Source organism: Chanodichthys erythropterus, chromosome 10, assembly GCF_024489055.1.
Source record: "Chanodichthys erythropterus isolate Z2021 chromosome 10, ASM2448905v1, whole genome shotgun sequence".
Classification (NCBI taxonomy): Eukaryota; Metazoa; Chordata; class Actinopteri; order Cypriniformes; family Xenocyprididae; genus Chanodichthys; species Chanodichthys erythropterus.
In genome coordinates, this window is record NC_090230.1 from 6,361,076 (window position 1) to 6,380,128 (window position 19,053).

The 19,053-nt window shown below is 34.7% G+C and overlaps 1 protein-coding gene across 6 annotated transcripts in view; it reads left to right on the forward strand.

The window, feature by feature from the left end:
• The first annotated feature begins 1,367 nt into the window (after positions 1–1,367).
• Positions 1,368–19,053, forward strand: part of pcbp4 (poly(rC) binding protein 4) — a 97,079-nt gene continuing 79,393 nt past the window's right edge. For 5 of the 6 annotated variants that reach the window (XM_067395886.1, XM_067395889.1, XM_067395890.1 and 2 more), the window contains exon 1: positions 1,368–1,490. The gene's annotated coding sequence lies outside the window, so the exon portion shown is untranslated. The remainder of the gene's footprint in view (positions 1,491–19,053) is intronic. The other variant, XM_067395887.1, reaches the window with a different exon arrangement.

A 19,053-nucleotide genomic window follows, 5' to 3' on the forward strand; every position in this document is an offset into this window, starting at 1 on the left:
TCTTGAACCATTTGGAGTACATGCATGGTCTAGGTCACATGCCTTTGAAAGGCATGTGTTCCGCAGGCGATACAGTGGAAAGCTAACAGGTTAATTAAATTCTTTGAAAATAATTGGTCATATAGTCTATACTGTAGTTGGGCCTGGTAATAATACTAATAATAATAATACATTTCAGTGCTGATAAACTTACGATGTATTGTCACTAGATGGCAGTATTTCTTAGGACATTCCAATTTGCCCTGTTTATCATGAATTTATTCATTCATCTATTTATTGTTGATCAATATAATGCATAATGCAGAGTCTTCAGTCTGGATTTTAAGTAGCAGAAGACTGACGAGTCTGTCCACGGTAGCCAAATGGATTTCATTGATGAAATCTATAAAGTCAGGGCTATTCTGCAAGCAAATGAGCTGTAAAGTTGATCAACTTAATCACAAAATGAGATGAGACTTTCATTATCATACTTTTACCCTAAAACTAAAGTTAACCATCTAATGTCCTTAATTTAAAATAAAAGATAAATACAGCACTAATATACATTCAAATATGCACGTTCTAATGCTTCAATATTTTTAAATGCAATAGGTCACCATTTTGAGGTGTGTTAAAGTAGGCCTAATTAAGTTATTAAAATGTTGATGTCTGGTTTACGAAATAAATAGCATCTATAACTGACCATAACAATATAGCCTATTTTGTTTGATTGTCTTTGTTCTTCTTTCGTGATATTTCCTGATGACTCTAATCGAATCTTTGTATGGATTTTTTTTCTTTTGTCAATGACTGTCAAATCAAATGCTCATGCAGAATCGAATCTTTTTTTTTCCTTCAGCCCATCAGTGTAGCATCAAAGAGCAATGTACGAAATTGATTTTTTTTTTCTGTAATCAATCGATGTCTAAAATAATTCAAATCTTTTTTGAACGGAATGTTTTGTTTTCTGTGAATTACTGTCAAATCATTTTTAACCATGTCGAATCAAATTGAATCCTCGTAAGGAATCGAATCGAATCGAATCTTCTCAACCGAGCACTGTCGAGTCGAACATTTTCCCTTCCGTCACTGTCAAATGACTTCATAACTCACTGCGAAGGATAGACAAATATCATGGCGTTATGTCGAGGAAATGTCAAGACTAATTTCTTATGAAATATCCGAAAAAGAACAGGGGTTGAAAAGACGTAACCAACGCAGTGGGTTTTTGTCCTCGGCATATGGTTGTGCATTGTTGTTCTTTTTAACCCTCGTTTGTCTTTTGTAATTGGATAGGATGGTCCTATCTCATTTAGCCCCCACCTCTCTCCCTCTCTCGCTCTCTCTCTCTCTCTCTCTCTCTCTCTCTCTCTCTCTCTCTCCTTGACATCGGGGTTTTCACTCTTACAGTAAGCGCCTGACACTGACAATGTGGACATCAGCGGGGAATATATAGTGTATCATCTAAATTCGCGTCGTGTTCGCAGCGCATTCAACTTCATTATTACCAGGTAAGACGGAATTATTACGACAGATACCTTTTGTATGTATCCATATCATAACAGTATAGGTTTCAGTAAATGCATCCGATGTTAATCTGATCCGGTCAGAAGTGAAGAGATGGTTCAGACTCGCGCTGTTATCCCGTAGGAAACCGCTGCTGTTGTTATGGCAATAAAATCATAGCGCGTTGCGTACCGGTGTATTTCAGCACTACTAATACAAGTTGAACAACTAACCGATCAGAACGGAGAAGTTTACAGCATTATGAACGTTTTATGGAACAATTTAACTCGCAGCTGTCTGAACGTAACATTTAAAAGCATAACGAGCAGTATATAGCGTCCGTATATTGTGTAGAAGATTAGGGGAACATGTTGACTTGTGAAATTAGATTGTTAGTTAATCTGATTAAGGCAAAGCTGAACCAACCCAACCCTGAGTGATTTAGGATTCAAACCTCCTCTTAATATAAAGGTTCTTTATTTGTTCTTTGCAGCACTCTTCAGTATCAAGCAATGATTATGTAGCTATAGAATTGTTTATAGATCATAATGATTTAATACAGAGGTTAAAAAGTTCTTTGTACTTTAAAAGCATCTTCATGTGGCATCAGGCTTTGGTTCTACTGGAGCCTTTATAAACGTGTGTGGTGGCTGATATGTCTGTGGTCTGGTCTGGACTGAAGTTCATAGATACAAATGGTGGCCGGATGCCAGGGGTCTGGGTGATCACTCCTTCTGGACATCTGATTTGATTTTAGATGCTGTAATTGATTAGGTTGACCGGGAGCCGAACCCCTGCAATTAGTGCAAATACTAATTTGCTTGGGTCACTGACTGAATGACTGAGCATCTTTGTAATTGAACTTATCTAGGAGAGTGTATTGGCTGTTTGTGGTCCAGAAAATGCAGCAATTCTCCAACTTAGACTTGGAACAAATTTTCATACAGAGTCAAACCTTTTAGTCTACCCTCAATTTGTGTCTAATCAAACTGTTTTGTTGTTGTTTTTTGTTTGTTTGTTTGTTTTTGTATCTTTATTCTTCTGTCATTCACTGTCAAATAGTATGTAGGAATAACTAGACTACTTATATCATGCATATTTCAGGGCGAGTAATTGAATGACTTAGCATGATAAAAAATTAATGTGATTTAACGGTAAAATATTGTAAAAAAACGCTATGGGAAAAAATTGTAAATAGGTTAACAGTAAGTTCCCATACTATATACAGGGAAAAACTGTAAAAGTTCTTACCAGACATTTTATGTAATTTTCACAGTAAAATGCTGTAAATTTTTACAATTTGTAGAAGTAAAAAGAACAAATCAATGTATAATTTACAGTTTAAACTTGTAAACTGATATTCCCACAATTCCTTGTGTGACACTCCACATTTGAAAGTCTTTTGTTTAAAAAAAATCATGTTTCTTAATAGTTTTTTGTTATCAGTTATGTACATTATGGTTTTATGTTACATCTTCTGTTGTTTAATGAATGTTTATTGCATTATGCAAGTTGTTGTGGGTTACCATGATAGTGTTTTTGCGTGAATGACCTGCACCTTCTTTATATTAGTATACTTGTGATGAACTCTGATTCTTCATGTGGCTTTCTCTTTTACCACCTGCATTATTATGGTGGTTGTCAGTATATGTTAAAGGTACAAAACCTTTTTAGTAGTAGTGTGCATTGTTGAATTTTCTGGTTTACATTCAAATTTTCTTGTTCGTAGACTACAGTTTTATACTGTAAAATGTACAGTTCTGTAAATTTTCTGTATTTTTTTACAAAATTATTCTGGCAACCACAGCTGCCAAAACTATTTTGTAAAAACTACAGCATATTTTTTATAGTCTATCTATCTATCTATCTATCTATCTATCTATCTATCTATCTATCTATCTATCTATCTATCTATCTATCTATCTATCTATCTATCTATCTATCTATCTATCTATCTATCTATCTATGTCTTTCTGTCTGTCTGTCCCTTTCTCTGTCTATCTGTCTGTCCACATTACATAATGTATTTCTAAATATTAAGGCATTTGTACAATATTAGAGTTGATTAGTTATTTTATTTGTTCTCCATCACCTAGAAATTAAGTAAAAGCTTGACTGCACCAGCTGAACTTACGTAGAATGAAAAACCTCATTGTGTTTGTGGCATTTTGTCTGCTAAACTGTTTGGCATGTGAGCAGCTAATTCTTTTTCTCTGAATCACTGAATAGAATTCTTTGTTGGTGTTCTTTTGCCTCTCTGTACAAACTAGCTTTGAAGTTAACTTTGGATATTAATAGGGTGTACTGGGACATGTTCATAGCTCTGTCCTTGTTGCCTGTTGAAGGTATTATGTGTAGATATTGCCTCAAAGTATTATCTACTCTATCTATCTATCTATCTATCTATCTATCTATCTATCTATCTATCTATCTATCTATCTATCTATCTATCTATCTATCTATCTATCTATCTATCTATCTATCTATCTATCTATCTATCTATCTATCTATCTATCTATCTGTTTCAGTTTTAGAGTGTACACTGAAAAAAATGGTTCCACAAAGAACCTTTAACTTCCTTGGAACCTTTACATTGCACAAAAGGGTCTTTAAAGTGGAAAAAGGTTCTTTATATTATTATAATGTTCTTCACATTACAAAAAAACATGGTGCTTTCAAGAACTGATCACTGATTGGTTCTTTGGGGAACCAAAAATTGGTTCTTCTATGGCATCATTGCGAAAAACCCACCTTTATTTTTAAGAGTGAGACTCAAAATGTATATTACAAAATAAGAGGTTCGATGTAATTGTTGTCATTAATTTTTTGACAAATCTGCACCAAAGCACATTAGTTTTGGTTATTTGATTAAGTCCCTTGTCAACTCAAAACCCTTCAAACTGATATTCCCTCAAAGCGAGTTTATAGGAAAACAAATTGCTTCTCTGGTTGAGGAAATGAGAGGAGGCAAAAAAGTGATGAATGACTTAAGAAAGAAAAAAAAAAACAGGGTGAAGTGTAAACATCCTTCTAAAACAAAGCTGAAGAGCAGTTCTCTGAGACCTCCTCATTGAAGTTCACCATGTACGAGGCGTCTAACACACAATGGCATTACGATCCTGCTTCAATTTGGCGTGGCAGACAGGCGATTAACTGCAGTTTAATCTGCACGAGGCCTTATTCTACTCAACATTCTGATCTACGACACTATTTTTAGCCCCACAAAACAACCCCGCTTCCCCAACCCCCTAAAAACACTGCAGGCGTCTGTGAGGAATCCAGCATTTAAGATAAGAGCGCAGGCTCTGCGTGAGGATGCTAAGTTTATCAGCATGACATGCATGTGATTCATGCAAATTCTGCCTTGTCTTTACTGTTTATTTGTTTCGAGCGAGTTTGAGTGGTTCAGCACGGCGCGTGGTGCATCACGAGGCCCTCAGGCAGTTGATCATACATGGATTCTCTGTTTAAAAAAAGATCGGAGAAGATATTGACTGCTAGTGTAAGTACATTGGCGTCCACAAACTTGCCCTGCAATGTGACTTCTGACTGTCAAAACTATTACAACAGTGGCTTTTAGTTAAAGGCACAAATTTTTTATCATCATTTGCTCACCCTTGTTCCATCACAAACCCGTATGACTTTCTTTCATCTGTGGAACATGAAAGGAGACATTTAGTAGCTTTTTTCTCTACAGTGCAATGACCATGTCTTTTCAAGCTTCCAAAACATTTGATTATTTCCCAAAAATCATCATGGTGGAAATTGTTTCAATTTCCAATTATTTGAAGCTTTTATTAGAGTAGCCAAACAAGCTTTTATTTCTCTCTGGCTAATTTCCAAATCGATGACAATTTCTAAAAGTATAATAAGTAAATTAAAGAAAAAAAAAATGTATGCATGCTTGACCAAAGAACCAAAAATTACATCAATATCAGTTATCAACCAATATTTTCCTATTTTCTGCCTAATTTTACATTTAAAAACATCAGTCATTTTTCATTTAAAACATTTTTCATCAAGCACTGACTTCATTTGGCACATATACAAGTTTTCATTTTATTAATATTATGGTTTATTTTTATGTTTTATTTAAATCATGCAATATATTTTTTAGAAAAGATAATATCTAATTTAATATCAGCCATTTATCAAATATTGGCCATGACATGAACATAATTATTGACTTCATGATCAGTCTCAGTCAGAATTTTGGTGCATTATTTTTTATTTTAATTAATTAATTTATTTATTTTACATTTTTATGTAATTATTTTAATATTGTGCATCCATATTTATTTATTTATTTGTTTGTTTGTTTGTTTGTTTTAATATTGGTACATCCATAGTTATTTATTTATTTTAATATCACTGCATCCAGAGTTATTCATTCATTCATTCATTCATTCATTCATATGACAGTCACTATGGACTGTCATATGGAAAAGAGCTGCATGAGCATTCTTCAAAAATTCTCCTTTTGTGTTTCACAGAAAACATAACAGTATACAGGTTTGGAATTAAATGAGGGTGAATAAATAATAACAGAACTTATATGAACTATTTATCTCTTTAAGTAAAGAAAAAACGCTTATTGACAGATTGATAGAATAATAATGACTTAACTTTGTATGAGGTAAGCAAATTAGATCCATTGACTCTCACAGAAAGAGATGAAACTTGCTGTCACAGTGTGTTTGGTGCTGATACAATGTTCCACTAGACTTTAGCGCTTCCTCTAGCTAAATTTGTCATCTTTCATGGGTATATTTTTTCCTGTCTGGTACATTTATAGGTAATACTATGAATTTTGTTTTTGACAGAAAGGATTTTCCAGACTGTCCTATGATACAAAGCTTTATTTGATATTTTAGATCTTGCTGCATGGACTGTTTTTATGGGTTTTTGTTGCTGTTTTCGAGTAAGAAAATACAATTTTATTTGTGTGTGTGTGTATATATATATATATATATATATATATATATATATATATATATATATATATACACACAAATAAAATAGTATTTTCTTTTATGTTAGATGCAATTAATCACGATTAATCAATTTGCGTATAAAAAAAACGTTTTTAATGGGGTTTTTTTGTTTTCGAAAATAAAATACTATTTTATTTGTATATAATATATACAAACTTTTATGTTAGATGCAATTAATCACGATTAATCAATTTGTGTATAAATAACGTTTTTTATGGGTTTTTGTTGTTGTTTTCGAAAATAAAATACTATTTTATTTGTATATAATATATACAAACTTTTATGCTAGATGCAATTAATCACGATTAATCAATTTGCATATAAATAACGTTTTTTATGTTTTTTTTGTTGTTTTCGAAAATAAAATACTATTTTATTTGTATATAATATATACAAACTTTTATGTTAGATGCAATAAATCACGATTAATCAATTTGTGTATAAATAACGTTTTTTATGGGTTTTTGTTGTTGTTTTCGAGTAAGAAAATACTATTTTATTTGTATGTATATATATATATATATATATATATATATATATATACACACACAGACTTTTATGTTAGATGCAATTAATCACGATTAATCTACTTGCGTATAAATAACATTTTGAGAACATTATTAAAGGCCACATAACTTTGAACGAACGTTCTATTAACTTTGAGAGAACCTTGCCAGAACGTTAGTTAAAATTCACTGTTCCCTGTTAGCTGGAATGGGATTAACAAACGTTAATTTGAAACACATACCATATCTCACTATTTTGCCAACATATATCGTCAAGGTTGTTGCTTTTGTCTTGAGACTGTATCTAAACTTAGAAGTGATTCGCCATTATGCATGTTGTTTGACACTCATATCTGCTTCAGTCGAAGTTTTCTCCCATCAATGTCACAACACCACCCCCCTTTCTCGCCCACTGTCAGTGTTGTGCTTCCAACTTTTTCAGAGCGTCTTTGATATATTTCTTTGGAAGAGAGGTGTTGCAATTTAGAGCTCTGAGAATTTTTAGATCAAGACGTACTTTTCTCTATCTCTCCAATTCCCATCGGTATCAAAGCCAGCTGGCAAGGTTGCAATCAAAAAGCTGAAAATGACTTTCAGAAAACGCGACTTGTTTGACCTGCTCACGAAAAGTGAAAGAACATTGACGTTTTGATAAAAGAACGCACAGATATTTGCGGTTTACTGCCGTTGATAACGACTGTTAGAGTTAGCAAGGATTGTGTAATTGTTCAGTCAGTTTATACAGGCCTCTTCTGAATAATTTCCAACAGAACGCTCCTTTCATAGAGAGAGAATACATATATTGTTTCATGAGTTCTAGCAGGCAGAATGCACAGAACGCAGCCCACTCTTCCGAACAAGCTTTCCCTTATTTTCCTGCTTTCTGAGAGATTGAGGTCATTGTTAATTGAAACACAGACACATGTTAATTAGTGTGAGATATTTTTCCCCTGAATCTCTGCAACTAACGATGTCCTTCAATTAATTACCGGGCTCTTGTCTCTGCTGCAAGCTAGTGCTAGTCAAGAGAAAAATAAATTAAAGGAATGGTTCCACCACAAATGAACATTCGCCCTCGTTTCATTTCCCAAATGACTTTCTTTTTCCGTGGAACACAATAGAAGATGATTAGCAGAATGTTCACGCTGCTCTTTTTCCACACAGTGAAAGCAGTGGCCACAGAATGTCCAGCTGCAAAAGCAACAAGTTTTATTTGTACTTCTGCATATTCAAACCCAATGCCGTTTAGTGTCATTGATGTCAAACCTTATGCAACACAGTGAGGGAAGTTAATTAATGTCTTAAATTTCAGTCTGTTCCTCATACAATTTTTAAGATTAAGAATGGTTTTTGTTAAAGTAATACTGAAATAAATTATTAATATTTTATGAAAAACGTACATTTAAAAAAAAAAACTGAAATGAAAATTAGGAATGTTGCCCTGACTGACAACTGAAATAAAAATAAATTGACAAAAGTACATTAAAATTACTGAAACTTAAGCTAAAATTAAAATTAAAACTGATCATATAAAATCAAAAATTTCAAAACTCATCATTCAAAACTATTATAGTATAATAGTATATAAATAATACACTGTTATTGGAGTTTGTCAGACATAGTCACTATTACTGGATAAGAGCAGCCTTAACATTCTACTAAACAACATCTTTTGTTTTCCATACATATTTATTTTATACTTTTTATATATTATAATTTTAATAAATGATAAGCTGATCATTTAATTTCCCTAGCTACCACTCAGAACACCCTAGCAACCACTTAAGTACCCTAGCAACCGCACAGCAACACTCTAGCAACCACCCAGAATACCCTAGCAAAGGCATAGCAAATTATATTCTGAGCATGATGCTAAAATGATTACCATGTTGTTAACACAAGTCACTAACACAAGTAGCATGTTGCTAACATAATGTTAACATAATTAGCATGTTGATAGCAATGATGTTGACATGATTAACATGTGGCTAGCACAATGCTAAGCAAGATGTTAACACAAATAACATCTTAGTAGGCTAACTAATGCTAACATTATTAACATGATGCTAAGCAAGATGCTTTCATGATTAGCATGTTACTTTTATGTTTTAGTTAACATTTGTTTTTACATATTTTGGCACTTAGCTAATCATTATTAGAATGTAGCTATTCACTGGTAGCATGACTAGCATGTTGGATGTCTTGTTTGCTAGCATGTGTCAAAAGAGCCAATTAACCCCCATGTCTCTATCATGTTCTGGTTGCTAGGGAGTGGCTTGGCAGCTGTCAGTGATGATACTTCATGCCTCTATGACATTCAGATTGGAAGATATCCCTCTTTGGGTTTGGGTTGCTAGGGTGCTCAACAGTGGTTGCTAGGGCGTGGCTGGAAAGTGTTCAGTGTGATTGGCTGTTTGCTGCTAAGTTGTGGCTATGAAGTTGATACGTCACTATTTATTGGCTACTTGCTAAGCCGAGTAAAAAAAAGGTTAACCTCAAGTCTCTACGACATTCTGATGTGACAAATTTTCCTGCCAAGCAAACATTATACGCCTGATCACAACACACCTTCTTACTAAGCCGCACAATTTGACACCTCATTCATGGGTCTGCAACAAATGGTGCAGGACGAGTTAGGCGCCAACGATTTTTATGGAAGAAGAAGAAGAAACACTTGAGATAATAATAATAATAATGATTTAGTTGAATTATTTGTTTAGTGACACTGGCATCAATTTAAACATTGGCCGGAGAGAAATAAAAAAAAGCTCTCTAGGGTACTCTAATAAAGCTTAAGTAATTAATTTCAGACTAGGTGGATTTCCTGATGACTAACAAGTTTTTCCACAGTGATTTTTGGGATATAATCAATCTGACATGTGTATCAAACACCTGTTTTCCCCAAACAGAATGGCTGCCACCTTCCATTTTAATCAGCCATAGGAAAACTGCCATGGTGTGCTTGACATAGCTACCACCTCTTATCCACTCCCCAAAAAAGCACGGATCTATTGCCACTCTGCAGAGAGATCCCCCCAAGCGATATTTATGTGACGCACTATCCACCTCCTACAGGCGCCAATGATGTCCTTTCTGGAATGGCACGCATGTACCTGAACGTTGTGTGTACCCTGCCTTTACATTAAGAGTAAAGATTTAGCACAATGCTATGTTCTGAAGTAGTACTTAAGAGGAGGGGAGGGACCTCTGGAGTTTCCGCCACTCATTGGGAGTCTTGATATTGGGAAAGAGGGGTGGAAAAAAAGTGTTCATTTGAAAGCACTCTGTATCCTCAGAGGGACGGCTTAGCGCATAGGGAAGAGTCGGAATCCTCCATTAGACTGAAAGGTTACAGGCTAATAACTGACTGTGGAAATAGGATAGGAGAATGAATGCTTTTTGGCATTCAAGCTAAGTGAAAATTGTGTCTTGCAAACATGAGCATATAGCGGAAGGGCTTGCCTGTAATAGCAGGATGTTAAAGTGGACATCAACTCAAAATTGACCTCATTTATTAATGTGTTCCTGGTTTCATTGTGATTTATTTGGAGCATCTTATTCCAAAGAAAAAAAAAAAAAAAAAAGTTTTTTGCACCATTTCACCAATATTCTTCTGCCTCTGAAAAAACTAGGTCTAGATTATTTTGCAGGACCAATTCATTCATGATATATTAATTTTAGTGCTCAAATCAGTTAATCATATTTACTGAATATGATATTTTAAATATACAATATATTATTATTATTTTTTTAATTTATCATGCGAGATCTTCACAACCACTCAGTTTAGCTTTTCAATTTTAGATGAAACTCGCAGCTGTCTGATGACACTGTTATAAATATACTGCTTCCCTACTGCCATGATTCATTTGTAGTTGAATCATAACTGTAGCAGTCATTTTTCTTTTGTTCACAAATATTTTTTGCTGATCTGTTACCCAATTGCAGCCAGTAATATAATATAATATAATAATATATTAACATAATGTTATTGATATTAAAATAAATGAACATTTTATTAATTTATTATTAATGTATTCATATTAATATTGTTAATAAATCTAAAAATATTATACAAATATAATAGCATTAACATTATTATTTTTTTTCCATCAATAATCACATATATAACTATTATATAGTATCAAATGAAGACATAGTATCGCTGACAAATACATAGGCTCTATTTTTAAATGAATAGTTCTCCCAAAAAATGAAAATACTACTATCACTGACAGACATGGACATAATGAGTTGTTTTTATATGGAAAGAGATGCATTTTTCAAAATTCTGCCCTTGTGCTCACAGGAAAAAAATAGATGCATACTGGTTTGGAATGACATGATGAGTGTGAATAATATGACACTATTTACATTTTTGGGTAGTCTACTCTATATAATATGCAGACGTCTTGTTCGATTGTCCATTGCGAATGTGAATGACAGGTCGAATTACTCAGAGTGACCGAAGCGAGACGCCGCGATCAAGCAGCCATGGAAGAAGCGTTTCCACGTAATCGAGTTGTACAAGAGCATGCTCCACTAATTCACATCTAATGCCCAATTTTTAAGTAAGATCTAGGTCAAATAGTACGTCTCATTGAGAGAAAGAAAACTTCCAGCCTGCCTTTTATTTTAAATGAGTCAACCCCCAACCCAACATGCATTATTCTGCTTCTCCCGCTTAAGCATGGGTGCACAATTATGTCAAGCAATGCCTTGGCTTGAACAAGCGCCTGAATGGTGCACTTGGTCGTAAAGAATATCGCAGAAGCACTCAACTACTTTATTATTTAAAACCCATCATATGCTCATTTCCGAGACTTGAGCTCTACCGCATCTCCTGAGTTTAGATGAAGTGAATTTGTTTGTATATCCCATCGGTATAGTCGACAGGGAATTTAGATGTCTGTGTCTTGTGAATGCAGCCAATCCTGGTAAATTTTCATCTCATCTCATATTCTAAAAAGGGAACCCTAGGTGATTTTGAAAAATGTAAGGTTTTTCGTCTCACAAGCTGGGTGGGTTGGCATCGTGAATGAGGTCAAACTGATATGACAAACAGAGGAAGACGTTGCTCGACAATTTCACTTGATTGTGTTGGATGTTGGAGGAAAATGTAATGATGTGAAATTATCTATAAGCAGCAAGAACTGGAAAGTTTACTCTAAAATCCAAAGAAATTGAATTTTAATGGTATCATGTTGAAGAAGAAAAAAATCATAGTAATAATATGGTGTTCTTTGAAGATTACCATGTTATTTACCTGGCAACTTAATATGTGATTTAAAAAAAAAAAAAAAAAAAAGTACTTTTTGGACATTTACCATAGTAGTTCCATAGTATTTTTTGTAAATACTATAGTAATGTATATGGCACCATATTTCAAAGTACCATATTATTACCATGTGATACCATAACTATGCCATTGTACTACCAGAGTACTTTTTATAAGGGATAGTACTACGATGTAATTACCATGGTACAAAGAATATGGTATTACCATGCTAACATGTTCAAAAATCATGGTAATACCTTGGTATCTTTTGTATGTGTTTCCTGACTTACAGCGTTTAATACGCTGTAAAAAATAATACGCTATATCTACTCAATAAAATTGTAGAAACAGATAACAAGCAAGATTATTAATTAAATTAATAAATCAAATTAATTCATTAAAAGTCAATCATTTAAAATGTGTAAAAATTAGCAAAAAGTATTACAGAAACTGACATAAAAAGCAAAGAGTCAAACTGCCCAACTAAATGAAACACTGATTACCATAATAGTGACCAAACATTTTCAATAAAATCAACATCTAAACTTCTGTTAATTCTTGTGTTTTGCTTTCCTTTAGTGATTCTGCTTGTTTTCATCAGGTGTCTTCAATTTTGGCAATAAAAAAATGAAGAGTTCTTAATTCATCTTTGACACTGTCTGTTATTCATATATTTTTGTTTAAATTGTACTTAAATTTTACTTGTTTTAAATGGTTGACATTTAAAGGTTTAATTTGATTAATTCTAACTCAATTCTATTTGTTGAATTTAATTAATAATATTGCTTGTAATCTGTTGCCAAAATGTTATGGAATGTATTTCCATCATCCTATTATACAAATATATATCAGATCTTGATTATTTCTTGCTATGAACATGACTGTTGCCTCAAATCATGATTTTTCTAAATGATTAGACCATCAGATTTACATCTGGCAGACAAAAAAAAGCAGAGGAAAAACCTTAAACATTTGCATTGAAGGAAGGAGTCAAGCCATATCTGGGGACCATATTTGGAGTGTATCTTTGAGGTGGGCCAGTAAGCAACTACCTAGCAACAGTGCAGCAACCACCCAGAATGCACTGTGGTGGTTAGTTTTGCACAGAAAATGCAAAAAATTCTGTTTGTCTAACAGTAGAGTTCATTTTTTCATGTTTATCTTTTTGTGTTTTGCCCCACAACAACTGTCTTGCGTCTCTCCAGAAAGCAAGAAAAATACACCCTTGTTTGTGAAACAGTTTCCCCTAAGTCAAATAAATAACAATGGCGAAGGAGCTGCCATAATGGAAGCTCACATGTCATGAGGAATGCTCCTAAGGCGGCGCGAGAGGGGGGTGTTATGCTGTGTGGGTGCATGCATGCACGTCTTTATCCTCAAACACGTCAGAATGATTCATACGATGACAGAGAAGCCACTGTGCTGGCCCCGCCATCGCTTCTCGCTCACAAGTGGCTGCTTTGTGCCTTCGTCAACCTCGGTACAGAGATGGCAGGACACAACGAGCAGAACCCATTCAACGAGAGATGCCCGCTCTCTCTGGATTTGTCCAGTCCAAGTCCGACGAGGAGGAGTAGAAGGAGCTTGGTTAGGCAGCAATGGGGAGTCTTGCCAAGTCGGCAGGCAGCATCCATTCCCATCCTGAATTTAATATCCTAATGCACTCTTGGAAACGCAGATTTAATAAGATGGAGAGGGAGGGAAGGAGGGAGGGAGAGAAAGAAAGAGGGTGGCCCTTTTCAATAATGAAAGCTGGGCAGAAATCTCTCAAGCAGTGAGAGAGAGAGCAAAAGAGGCCTACCATAAATTACCGAGTCAGGAAGTGACACGCACGTCTCCAAAAGCTCTTGGAAATGCCAATATCTGGACTTATTTGTAGTGCAAAGATGCGGCACATGCAGTCCCGAGCAGTAAAAGGGCTTTGCAGGGTGGAAAATTCAAGACTGAAGCATTGCTGACTGTGAACGCCAATCCAGCTAGTGTAAAAGAAACAGCCGACTGCTCAACTATATCTCCCTCTCCATCACCCTTTCCTTTGTCCCACCTTTTTGTAGTGTTCAGGGTTTTGATTATTGCTCCACAGCACATATTTGTCCATTTAAAAACACATTTTTGACTGTTGAAGCCAAGACCAGCTCATTTGAGTCCATACTGAGACCTGAGTAGGGTGTGACAGAGTAAAGACTAAGACTAGAAGAGGGTCGAGTCCAAGTCAAGACAGAGTCCTAAAGAGAGACAAGTCTGAGTCTATATTGAGACCAGAAACGGGTCGAATCCGAGTAAAGAAAAAGAACTGAAGAGGATCGAATAAGAGTCTAGACCGAAGTGCAGATGTCATGACATGAGTCCATGAGTCTCATCTTGAGTACTGCAATTATTGTTATTCCATTTTTAGAAAAAAAATATCACAAATGATATCCGTTTTATATCGCAATTGTTTCTTTTAGATGGCAGAGCGATTAAATGGAGAGCTAATTGAGCAAAATGAACTGTTTTTATATTGAACACAAAAGAAGATGAAAAATGTCTCAGTTTGTATTCGCCAATACAGTAAAAGTCCAGTGTTGTTTTGCACTCCATTGACTTTAAAGGGTTAGTTCACCCAAAAATGAAAATTCTGTCATTACTCACCCTCATGCCGTTCCACACCCGTAAGACCTCTGTTAACCTTCGGAACACAAATTAAGATACTTTAGTTGAAATCCGATGGCTCCGTGAGGCCTTCATAGGGAGCAATGACACTTCCTCTCTCAAGATCCATAAAGGTACTAAAAACATATTTAGATCGGTTCATGTACAGTGGTTCAATATTAATATTATAAAGCGACGAGAATATTTTTGGAGCGCCAAAAAAAAACAAAGTAATGACTTTTTTAGTGATGGCCGATTTCAAAACACTGCTTCAGGAAGATTCGGAGCACAAATGAATCAGTGTATTGAATCTGCTGTTCGGAGCGCCAAAGTCACGTGATTTCAGCCGTTGGCAGTTTGACACGCGATCTGAATCAAGATTCGATACACTGATTCATTTATGCTCAGAATCTTCCTGAAGTTGTGTTTTGAAAATCGGCCATCACTAAATAAGTTGTTATTTAGTTTTTTTTGGTGCACCAAAAATATTCTCATCGCTTTATAATATTAATATTGAACCACTGTGCTCACATGAACCGACTTAAATATGTTTTTAGTACCTTTATGGATCTTGAGAGAGGAAATGTCATTGCTCCCTATGGAGGCCTCACTGAGCCATTAGATTTCAACTAAAATACTAAAATTTGTGTTCTGAAGATTAACAAAGGTCTTACGGGTGTGGAACGGCATGAGGGTGAGTAATAAATGACAGAATTTTCATTTTTGGGTGTACTAACCCTTTAATTGTTTGGACAGAAACAGTTGAAACATTCTTTGAAATATCTTATTTTATGTTCCACAGAAGAAAGTCATACAGGTTTGGAACAACATGAGGGAATGTAAACATGATCGATTTTCAATTTCATGTTGACTTTAAATGAACATAACTGGGAACTATTACGTCTCCTGAGCTATAAAATCTTTGAGCAATAAAATATTTCTTTGGCTTATTGCGCTCCTTTCTCTCTCTCTCCCGATCAGCTCCTTGTTTTCTCTTGAATATACATGTCTGCGCTGGTAATTACTGCACAGATCTCTCTGTTATGTAGCGCAGAGGATGTGGTGTCAGTATGAATTAGGGATGAGACAGCCCTGCAGCTGACGTCTGCACTCGTTTTGAAGATATAATCATCCACCCTCGTGGCTCCACCAGCATTTGTTTCCGTCCCCACCTACTCTTAAGGATAAAATACAAGCTAATCGCTATTATTAGCCCACTAGGTTTCAGCAAAATAAATCGATTAGGCTGACCTAGTTGATTTGAGGTTTATAAACAGGACAAGGTTTAGTAGAGGTTTAGCGTCTCCCATGCTGGTGGGATGATGGCATGGTCGTGACGCTCCAGCTTAGTTTTAGCAGCAGGCATCTAGTCATTCTGGGATCAAGGCCGTACCCTGCACAGTCCTCGGAAATAGTCTAATTCTCTTTAGAATTCTCAGAAGCGTGTGATCCAGTGGACAGAACAGGACAGTTATATCCTCATTTTGTCTGTCGTCTCTAGCTTTGTCTCTCTTTTAATGCATTCTCCCAAATTAAAACCCTCAGGCAAATAACTTCATATTTGAGGTTAAAACATTTTATGTTTATGACTCAAATACATGCTCCTAAGTCACAAACAGCTTGCAATGATTTCACAATAGGTTTCATTGCAGTACATTTCAAAGCTTTCAAGACCAAATAAAATAAAGGTATACGTAAGTACAGTATATTTAAAACACTAAGTGTCTATTAAGGACGTAGAATAAGAAGCTTATCAAAACCTTTTCAGGACTTTTGAAACGTTTTTATAATGTAATTGTGTTAATGAGGCATTATTTTCTCTTTAGTAAACTCTTTACTTTCAAAGAAACGTCGCAACAACATTTTGGTGATACATCGTAGCATGTTGGAAGGTTTATAAAGATATTTTATATAATATTTATAAAAAATATTTATTTAATGATACAGGACATAACTTCTCAGAAAAAAAAAATAATAATAATAAATTGCCAGCTAGGCGATGTGACTGCACATGTTTTCATGTAGCATTGATTACTTTGTGAGAGGAGAACAATGGCAGCGGCGAGCAGCGTAACTCTGGGTGAAGGAGCTGGCACACTTGCATTTGAGCATGCACTTTTATTTTTACACACTGTTCGCTCCAGTGTTTGTGTTCCTCTGCGGCATGCAGCATTTCTTTAACTCGGCACTGAGCTGCTTATCATTCTAGAGGCTGGTTACCTCTCGCTGGCTTTGATCAAACCCTGTTTCTAGACACCCCTCTGCTCCGCCTTTACTCGGCTTGCCATGAAAGAACCTGACGCCCATTACCTCTGCATCTATCCCAGAAATCCTCTCCGCTATTTCCTGATGGCCTATGGGGGGTTTTGATGGAATGTCATAGGTTGTTATGAGTGGGTGAGAAGTGCCAAGCTCTCAGAGGTTCCCCCTGCCCTGTTCTCCTGCACCGCACTAAGCCGTTTGTTGCTGGCGTGACAGTTGCAACCGCTAACCGTTGCTAAAAGTGGCCTGCTTTTCCTAGCACTGGCTAATCTCACTTTGTTTCGCCAAGCTGCTGGTTTCCAAAAGCTAGTGCTTAAATAACATCGCTGGCTTTTAAGAGCCAGCCCAGGCCGAGGTGGAGGGAATTACGGAGGTGAGAATGGCACACGGTTCATCGCTGTAGCTGAATCAACGCCATTCAGTTGCGACACGATGCGGCCCGCTAAACGCATTCATGCGCTTATAATGGAAGATGGGATCTTAATCATTAAACACTAGAGTGTTTTTGTTTGTGGCTAGGTTTTTTTCCTTCTTTCTGTCTGCCGAGTGCCTAAAATATTTAACAAGGCTTGTTCTATTTTGGGATGGAAGCTCATTCTCCCCCACTGTGTGCGTTCCTTTTCTTTTTCTCTTTTCTATCTATGATACAACAACTTCTGAAATTTAGTTGGATGCAGTTTTTAGCTTTGCCAAGAACCAGCAGAGAGTAGGGCTTCGGGGTATGACTGTATTTACCTGTCGACAGTTGAAATCTGTTACTGCGTAGAGATTCAGCTATACCATTTATACCACTGTATTTCAGTGATGCTAAAACTGTTCTATTCAAGATGAAAAACACTAAGTAGAACACTAGAGCTTATTCTCCGACAGTGATGTTTTGTTTAGGAATCTTTTTTAACAAATATTTTAAGTTATTGTCTATTATTATACTGTAAAATAAATAAAAATACAAATAAAACACATGTATTTGTTTATCATGTGATTTATTTTTTAAACGAATAATAATAATAATTCTGAAAATAATAGCTGGTAATTAGTAGTCTAAAAAATAAAACAATATAAATAGTAATAATGACAATATAAAGTATTATATATAATCTTTGTTTATTATTATTATGCATTTATTTGTCATGTGATTTATTTTTATTAATATTAATAATAATAGAATATGAATAGAATAATAGAATTAGTAGTCTAAAAAAATAAAACACCATAAATAGTAGTAGTAGTATTAGTAATAATAATTGTTTATTATTAAAACTATAATATATTTTAAAAATAGCACAATAAATAAATAATTATTAACAACTAATTATTATTATTTTCATTATTATTATTAGGTAAAATACTACTACTACTACTACTACTACTACTACTACTTCTACTACTACTACTACTAATAATAATAATATTAATAGTAATGTATATTGGCCATACCATGAAAATAATTATTAGAATTTTTACATCAGTGCATATCCAAATCACATCATTAATACAATTTTAATTACAATTGTATTAGATAGTTTGATGTTTTGATTACACTTTATTGTCAGTATTACAGTGTAAATATACATTTAAGTACTGAGTTATAATAATAATCAACATGTACTTACTATAGAGTTGGGGTTAGGATGAGGGTTTGGATTAGGGTTAATTGAATGTAATTATGTATAATTTATAGTTATTACTACAGTAACTACATGTAACACGACGTAACAACACTGTAAAATAATGTTACCTTTTTTTCCAGGGAATATAGTTTGAGCAATTTTTCTTATTCAGTTGACAAATTTCTTTTAATTAAAAAAACTAAACCTCACTAAATTCTGTTCAATATATTTGATTTATTTTTTGTCTTAGTATATGAAGGCCAAAACAACTTGTGTTTTCCACTGCG